The sequence below is a fragment of the Pinus tabuliformis genome, chromosome 5_1 (assembly GCF_031772625.1).
Source record: "Pinus tabuliformis cultivar Carrire ecotype Pingquan chromosome 5_1, CPIR1, whole genome shotgun sequence".
NCBI classification, from domain to species: domain Eukaryota; kingdom Viridiplantae; phylum Streptophyta; class Pinopsida; order Pinales; family Pinaceae; genus Pinus; species Pinus tabuliformis.
In genome coordinates this window covers 561,410,748-561,416,539 of record NC_142305.1, presented here as the reverse complement: position 1 = coordinate 561,416,539, position 5,792 = coordinate 561,410,748, and positions in this window count along the sequence as shown.

Sequence of the window (5,792 nt, the reverse complement as noted above, 5' to 3'; positions counted from 1 at the left end):
TTGTTTTGTCTTAGGGTGTCTGTCTCTCCCCCCTCCTTTTTTCTTTTAGCTGGTGTGTCCGATTTTTTGGAGTATTGGGTCTTTATTAAGTTAGATGCTATTGGGCTTTTTTTTTAGATTTGATTTTTCCCTTATTTCATTTCTTCTATTATAACCTTAGAATTATGTTTCCTTTTTAAACCTTATTAATAATAATACATTTACCTAATAACATAGTTAACTTCAATAATTTTGGAATAAATAAATATTGATTATTAATAAAAATTGACCATTAAGTTTAAATGATAAATTATGACATAACTACAATATTAGTTATTCTATTGGTAATATACCTATAGGTAATGATATAATTACCTAAGGACTTAGTTCCTTTAATATATTTTTTGGAATAAAAATATTAGTGATTAGTTGACCAATATGTTTTAAGGATAAAGTATGATAATATTAGGCTTTACCCTAAAGTATGCCATTTACCTATTATAACTAATTCTAGGAATAATAAGGTTTTAGTAGATAATAAACATATATTATTTTATATACCTTAGTATTTTAATGGACCATTATTTTAATATATTTTAAAGAACTAAATAGTAAAGAGACCATTAAATAATTATTACTCATTTACCTAGTGTAACTAAATTATTAAAATAATAGTGATTTATTACCTTTCTCTTGTATTTATATAATATTGAAATAATTTATTTAATATATATTATGAGATATAATAATTAAAATATTAATATTATTTTTGAGATATTAATGATAATATATCTATTTATTTTTAATCAACAATCGAATTCCCTTATTTAGCTATTTCTAGAAATATTAATTTACTAATTTAGTGGTTTGACCAGGAGCATTAGGTCAAATTAGCCGTTAGCTTGATAGTTGTTGGAGTCTCTGCACGCTCTATTTATTCAAGCTTTGCCAGTTTGGTTCTTCAACTTGTCCTGACGATGAACCACACTGGTTGGTTCGAAACGCGTCGACAAAAATTTGATTATGTGATTTTGCCGAAGATTTTCTAAACAATGTTATGGATCACAGAAGTCTAAATTCCTTAATAAATATAAACATATATATTAAAAAAAAACATTAATAATAATAGTAATAATAATAATAATAATAATAATAATGTATCTTGGAAAGAAAAAAAAAAAAAAAAATTGAAAAACTATAAAAATAAATAAATAAAAAATACCCGGTGGATGACATTATTTGCGACGTGGAGTACGGGATTAGAGATCTTCCGGATAAGATCAAGGACACTATTAGGCAGGATTGTGTTGTCGTCCTTAGAAAGGCTAAGCCCCCTCGGAAGAACCTCAGCAATGAGGAATTCTCTGCCCTAAAATCCTTGAATCAGAACAAAGATATTGTAGTTCTGAAGGCAGACAAAGGAGGAGCTACGGTCATCCTTAACAAGGATGATTACCGTAGGAAGATGTTAGATCATCTTCACAATAGTGGCAGTTATAAAAAACTGCCCAAGAACCCTCTGAAGAAGATTTCTAGGACAGTGGCTCTCGCCATCAAATTGAATAACTCGGTGAGTTCCTTGTGCCACAAGCTCATTGAAATCAATCCCATTGCTCCTAGGATCTATGGGTTACCGAAGATTCATAAGGAAGGGGCTCCTCTGAGGCCTATCGTCAACACCATTGGTGGTCCAACCTATCTTCTGGATAAGTTCCTTGCCCTCAAACTTAAGCCCCTGGTTGGCCGCACTGATTCCTTCGTGAAAGACTCTGCATCCTTTGTTAAGGAGCTTAAGGATATTAAGCTTAACCCTGAGGAAATTCTCGTCAGCTTTGATGTGGTCTCCCTTTGTACTTGCATCCCTATAAAGGAGGCCTTGGAAGTGATCTTTCGCCTAACAGATCTCGATACTGCGCATCTGGTGGAGATCTGTCTCACTTCCACTTTCTTCTGTTTTGAGGGTGAGTTCTTTGAACAGACTTGTGGTGTTGCCATGGGTTCCCCTCTTTCCCCTATTGTTGCAAATCTTTTTATGGAAGATTTTGAAGCCAAAGCTTTAGCCTCGGCTCGTCTCCTTCCCAAGCTTTGGAAAAGGTATGTAGATGACACTAATGTCATCTAGCCCCATGGCCCAGAGGAGCTGGATCACTTCTTTAATCACCTCAACAACCAGTCCTCTGCCATTAAGTTCACCATGGAAAAAGAGGTCAATGGTTGCCTCCCTTTCCTGGATATTCTTATATCCAAGAATAAGGATGGCTATCTCTCCCACTCTGTGTTCCGAAAGAAAACGCATACTGAGCAGTATCTTCATGCAGATTCCCATCATTTCCCTGCTCAGAAGATGGGTGTTCTTAACACCCTCGCTACTCATGCCCTTAGGATTTCTGATAATGAGAGCTTTGATAAGGAGAGATCCCATCTCCTTGATGTCTTTGTGGAAAATGGATATAGTAGGCACCTAGGTCAGAAGGCTTTCCGTAAAGCCTCTGAAAATGCGTTAATTAAGAAAGAGCCTAAAGAGTGTCGTCTAGGTGTACATCTTCCCTATGTCCAAGGAACCACAGACAAGATTGCTCGGATCCTTAAGAGGTATGAGATTCCCTCAACCTTTAGGCCCCTCAGCACCATCCGCAATTCCCTCTGATCGGTGAAAGATCCCATTAACCCTAAGGACATGAAGGGTGTCTACTTGATCCCTTGTTCTTGTGGGAACCCCTATATTGGGGAAACAGGGCGCTCCATCCATCAGAGGATCAACGAACATGCAGCTGACCTAAGACATGGGAGATCCAAATCTTCAGCATTGGCAGAGCATGTTGAGAAGACCAAGCATCAGGTGTGTATAGAGGAGGCCAAGGTTGTCGCCAAAGTTGCTCAGTTCCATCATCGTAAATTCAGGGAAGCTATTGAGATTGAAAGAAGGCCAATCAATCTCAATAGAGATGACGGCTGGAAGATCAGTAGATGTTGGATCCCCGCCCTTTCTTCCTAGTCTTTCTCTTCCTCCCTCCTTTTTCATCTTCTTTGCTTTCGTTAGGGTTTGTCCTTATTGTTTTAGGCCTTTTCCGGTCCTTCTCCTTCTTTTTTATGTTAGGCGCTCTTGCTTTTTACTTCTTCCTGATAGATATTAATTTGATCATAACTAGTATATAAATATGATCGTAACTATTATATATTATTATTATTAATTAATTAATTAATTAAATTTATTATTATTATTATTATTATTATTATTATTATTTTTTTCACGTTCTTAATTAGTTTTAGTCAGTTTTATTTTTAGTTAGCTATCCATCTTATTTTAGCAGATTAGGACTATATAATTACTATAACCATCTATCACCTTAAATTACCTTATAAATATATTTATGAAAGTAAGGTCCTTTATCTAACTAATTTCCATTAATTTTATATAAAATTTTAACCAACCAATAAGTTATCACCATATAAAATTATTTTTTAAAAAGTTTCTAGTTATTTTAACTAACTAGCCTACCTTATATATATTTATATTTTGACCTTTCCCCCTTAATTTTATTTTTCAACTAACTTTTATATATATATATATATATATATATATATATATATATATATATATATATATATATTTATATATAGTTATTATAACTAACTACCATATATATATATATATATATATATATATATATATATATATAAAAGTCAGGTCCTTAATTCTAACTAATTCCCATATAAGTCACTATTCTTATTAAACTAATAACATAATCAATATATATAATTATTTCTTTTATTTAATCTAAATAACTCCCCTTAATTATCATTTTGACTTTTTGACTGCTGTCCCTAAGTCAAAATTAGTCGTTGGTTAAGATAGCCGTTGGAGGCTCTGCTCAGACTATTTAGCATGCATAGCTGGATTTGTTTCTTCAACTTGTCCTGACGATGAGCCACACTGGTTGGTTCGAAACGCGTCGACAAATGTCTCTCCTTATGTGATTTATGCCGAAGTTCTACTTAAAAAAAAAAAAAACAAAACAAAACAAAACAAAAAAATTAACCAAAAAAATTAAAACCATTTTAAATAATTTAAAAACAAACAAATTAAAAATTAAAAAACTATTAAAAATAAATTAAAAGCATCTAAAAATATATATATTTAAAAAATAAATAAATAAATAAAACATAATTAGTTAAAAAAGATATTTAAATCTTAAAAAACAATTAAATTGTTAACAAACCCTGCCCACATGCAGCCTCTGCCCGCGGGGGCGCGACGCTCAATTTTTTTTTAAAGGTTTGTTAATAATTTTTATTTTTTTTAGATTTAATTTTTTATTAATTTTTTTTTTTTTTTTTTTTTTGCATTTTTCTAAATGCTTTTAAGTTAATTTTAATAGTTTTTTAGTTTTTTTTTAATTTTGTTTTTAAATTATTTAAAATCGTTTTTATTTTTTGTTTAATGTTTTAGTTCTTTTTTTTAAATCATGTTTTTTTTCTTTTTTCTTTTTCTTTTTTAGTTTTTTAATGGTTTTTTAAATTTTTTGTTTTTTTTTTTTTGTTGTGGTTCACGGACATCTTGGTCAATAGGTGGCGCTATGTCCACAGAAAAATATAGGTTGATCGACCCCGAAGGGAATCTAGCCCCGCAACCCACTAGCAAGGCCTGACCCTAAGGGCTTCGGGGAGATTGGACCCTGTGACCTCCCGATGGCGCGGCACTGATTTTGACCAACTGAGCTAAGCCTTGGGGCTTTCTATTTATTTATTTTATAGGTTTTTTTTCTCAATTTTTTATTGTTTAAAAAAAAAATTACATCTTTTATGTTTTTTTTTTTTTAAATATGCTTTTCATATATATATATATATAGTTTTAAAAATTTTATTATATGTTAATTTTGTTTTCCTTTTTTAACATTTTTATGATTGATTTTTTTTTGCCTTTTTTAGGTTAATCTTGTTTTTGTTTTTATTTTTATTTTTATGTATGATTTTTTTTTTTTCTTTTTATATAGTTGATTTTTTTTGTCATTATTTTAATTTTATGTTTTTTTTAATATATATTTTTATTTACCTTTTTGTTATTTTATTTTTTTTAGTTTTTTTTCATTGTTTTAATTTTTTATTTTATTTTTAAATTTATGTTTTCATTATTCTTTTGAAAATTTAATGTTTTTCGAAGTCATGATAAAATCGTTTATGCCATTATTTCAAAATGTTGAAAATTTATCTTGAAAGAAAAAACAAACTTTATTTCAACATTAACACATCAACACTTTTCGTTTTCAGGGTGTTTTTTGCACAATTTTTGCACAAAAATTTGGTTTTCATTGCCATTTTTAAAACATGTTGAAGATTTACCCTAGGAAAAAAAAAAAAAAAATTGTTATTTCATCATCAACACTTTTCATTTTTGAGTTGATTTTTCATGTTTTTGGGGGATTTTTTGGCTGGAGCTCTCGTTTTAAGTTTATAGTTCTTGTTTCAAAGTTTACATTGTTATACTTTGACCATTCTTAAATCAACAATCCATCAATTTATTATACCCAAATCCTTCCACATGCCAACAAAAATCATAATATATATATATATATAATACTTTAAATAACTTGACTTTGAAAAGGATGAAGACATTCTCCATTTGAAAATCAGCTTCCAAAAAAAAACAAACGTTTTCCATGTGAAGACTTCCAAAGAAAAATGAACTTCTAAATTAATTGTGGGCAAGACTCACGTCCATATTCCTCTTCATGGGCCTTTGACCCTGAGAACCGCAATGACAATTATGGTTCACTGACTTGAATTCTTTGCCGAAGAACTTTTTTAAATCAACT